The sequence below is a fragment of the Gavialis gangeticus genome, unplaced genomic scaffold (assembly GCF_001723915.1).
Source record: "Gavialis gangeticus isolate Ggan-Ray unplaced genomic scaffold, GavGan_comp1, whole genome shotgun sequence".
Lineage (NCBI taxonomy): Eukaryota > Metazoa > Chordata > Crocodylia > Gavialidae > Gavialis > Gavialis gangeticus.
This window is the reverse complement of record NW_017729022.1, coordinates 11,924,349-11,927,372: the sequence shown is the minus strand read 5'-3', so window position 1 is coordinate 11,927,372 and position 3,024 is coordinate 11,924,349. Positions and strand designations below refer to the sequence as shown.

At 41.0% G+C, this 3,024-nt stretch overlaps 1 long non-coding RNA gene across 1 annotated transcript in view; it reads left to right on the top strand.

The window, feature by feature from the left end:
• The first annotated feature begins 442 nt into the window (after positions 1 to 442).
• The window catches only part of LOC109295647, a 14,900-nt gene continuing 12,318 nt past the window's right edge, over positions 443 to 3,024 (top strand). Inside the window, exon 1 of the long non-coding RNA XR_002096799.1 lies at positions 443 to 1,611. This is a non-coding gene — a long non-coding RNA (uncharacterized LOC109295647). The remainder of the gene's footprint in view (positions 1,612 to 3,024) is intronic.

Here is a 3,024-nt window from a genome sequence, read left to right as displayed (position 1 = left end):
GCCCTTGGGTGCAGCCGCCCCTGCCCTCTCCAGCCCCCTCCCCCCACCCTCGCCTGCTCATCTGTCTCCCCCTTTAAAGCAGTGATTCTCAACCAGATGCTTCCCTTCCCTCAGACGCACCCTGGCGTGTTGGATTCTTCCATGGGTGCTCCCCCCCGACACATGCACCCCAGTAGGTCAGATTCTTGCAAGGGTACTGCGGAAGGTACCCGTGGGGGCTTTCCCCCCTATTGCCCTTCCCCCATGTGTCGGATTCTTCGAGGGTGCTGCAGGCGGTGCCTCTGGGTGCTCCGCCCCCCCCCCCAACATGCACCCCAGTGGGTCAGATTCTTGTAAGGCCACCTCGGAGGGTGCCTGTGGGTGCATCACCCTCAGTGTGTCATGTTCTTGTGAGGGTGCTGCAGAGGGTGCCCATGGGTGCTTCCCCCCACCACAAATGCATCCTGGTGATGCAGAAGATGCATGTGGGTGCTCCCCCCCCCCCAACACATGCACCCCAGTGGGTCAGATTCTTGCAAGGGAACTGCGGAGGGCACCCGTGGGTGCTTCCCCCCACCACACGCACAGTCTGATGCATCAGACTCTTCCAAGGGTGCCACGAGGGTTCAAATAGGAGTTGGTGGTGTGGTTGGCAGTCTGGCCTGTTGGGGTCTTTCTGAGCATACAGCAGCGGAAAAATTGCCCTCCTGTCTTTCTGTAGGCAACAGAGGAATGAAAAGTAAGAGGCGGCTATTTCCCGAGTGGCGCCCTGAGCCTCCTGAGAGGTGCCTTGAGTCTTAATAAGTTGGAGAGCCACTGCTTTTAAAGGCCTGTCCGTTCTCTTGTCCATTTTGTTCCACCTTGTTCTGCAGTCTTAGTTTCTGTAGAGGTGGGGAATTTATTGTTTCTGAAAAGGAGCCTAAATGGGCTGAATTATGGGATGCAGAAGCCCCCCACCTCCAGGCCTGGACTAATCAGTGACTTATTAGAAGACCCTTTTTCTGTCAAAATGGTGCAGTGATTTAATTGGTTTTGACCTATGTCTCTATAGGTTAATATTAGTAGGGTGGAACCTGGACAGGAGGATGGGGAATTCTGCAGAATCAACAAGAATATAATTGTGCAGTCTTTTGTGTACAAAAGTTTGTATGACTATGCTTATTGTTTCATCCTATTAACAAAAACGAGTCTAAAAATAATAGAAGCCACAGTCTTATCAAGTGAAGTAAACTTTATTTCAGATCTCAGCCATGGAAATACTGAATACAACTCCATCAACAAACGTATGATAAAACAGTGTTTGAACTACAGAATTGCAAAAGTGAATAAATTAACTTTATATGAAAGACTCATCTGCATTCGCAATGTGCATGTATTAGATCTATGAAAAACGTAATTCACTTTTTGAAGTATTTTTAATAACTTAAGGTTAGTTTTAAGAAGATGGTTTGTAGAATGAATTTTTATGAGAAAATCAGTCAGGTATGGTTGGTAAGTGGAAATACATCTCTCATGAATACTGTGTTACTCAGTGACAAAAATAAGATTGGCTTTATGCTTATATCAGTTTTCACAGCTATACCTTTTTTTACAGACCAGTAACATTCAGCAGAAAATTATAATGCTGAAAGAGTGAGTGCAAAATTCCCCAAACAAGTTTAGTACAAATGAAGATGACAGCCTCTCATTGCCTTTATTAAGGAATCAAAGCCAGTTAAAATAGTGATTTATTGTTCTGGAAAATCACTTGAACAAAAGTATTAATGTTTAAAGGTGGTATTGGGTAAAAGAGAGCTCTGGCAGACAAGTGGTATTATACAGTAAAAAAAAATGAAGATTTAATTTTGTTTTTCATTGTTTAGTGAAGTTTTGGTAGGCAGAGTTCAGTAGACTTATTGATATCCATTCCCCCACTTAAAAAAACAAAGGTGGTTTGAAATCTTTTTTCCCCATAAGACTAAAATGTGTCCCATTTCTACATTGTCATTATGCCAAGTCTTGGTATTACTCATACCTGTTAGATATTTGGGTACATGATTCACATTCATGCAGATTGTAAGCTTTGATCCTGGAGTTGTTTTTTTGTTGGTAAACCCTTGTTCCCATAGAGAGCTGTTTTTGAATCTGAGGCTCCAGGCAGGCCTAAAAATGCATCTGCACAGGTCTAGAGTCCAAAACAAAGTCATATGGCCCAAATGTTCAGATGTAATACATAAAGCAAACTAATGTGTTTTGTATTTGATGAAAGATTAGTCCTTTTCAAAATAATTTTGTCATTGGGTTGAGATGAGGCAGTAGTGAATTCTCTAGTCTTTTGTTTCAGTTGACATGTTTTCATAAATTAAACTATGGCCTTAGCATAGTTCTTAACAGGGATTGGTTCACATCTCAAAATCTCTATCCAATTTTTCACCAAGATGCCAGCTTCTTATTGTAAGTTATTGCTGAAGTTCCTTGGCATTTTAAAGAAATCTGTTACCTTGCGCTTTTGTCTTTTGGTACTTCTTGTATTCGGGAGTGCTAAGTTTCACAAAATTCATTCAAAGTCGTGGGGGGGGAAAATGCAGCCAATCACAATAGGCAAATATTACTGCTTTTGAAAGCCAGTGGATAAAAGTTGAATATTAGACTATATTTCTGTCTGTTTTGTTGATAAGCGCATACAATGAGTTTTATATTTAACATTTTGTGTCTTGACATATTTCCAGTGTTGAATAATTTAATTTTCTTATTTCCACATTTTTAGGCCAATGAAAAGGCAATGACCCTTTCAAAGACTTGAAAAATTTAAGATTAAGAAAAAAAAAAAATTGTATTATCATAATATATTTTTGAATTATACTGAATATGTGAAGCAGAGCATTTAAAGTAGGCTGTGTCATGAAGTTAAATTAACTTTGTCTGTGGCAGTATCATCTTGCATGCTTAAACTGGGCTGCACTTTATATGGGAGACCTCCAAGAGAACCACTGGATGCTACAGGAAGTAGTGTAGTGATTTCCTAGATGGCACTGTTTTCTTTGGGTTAGTACTAAATCAATACCT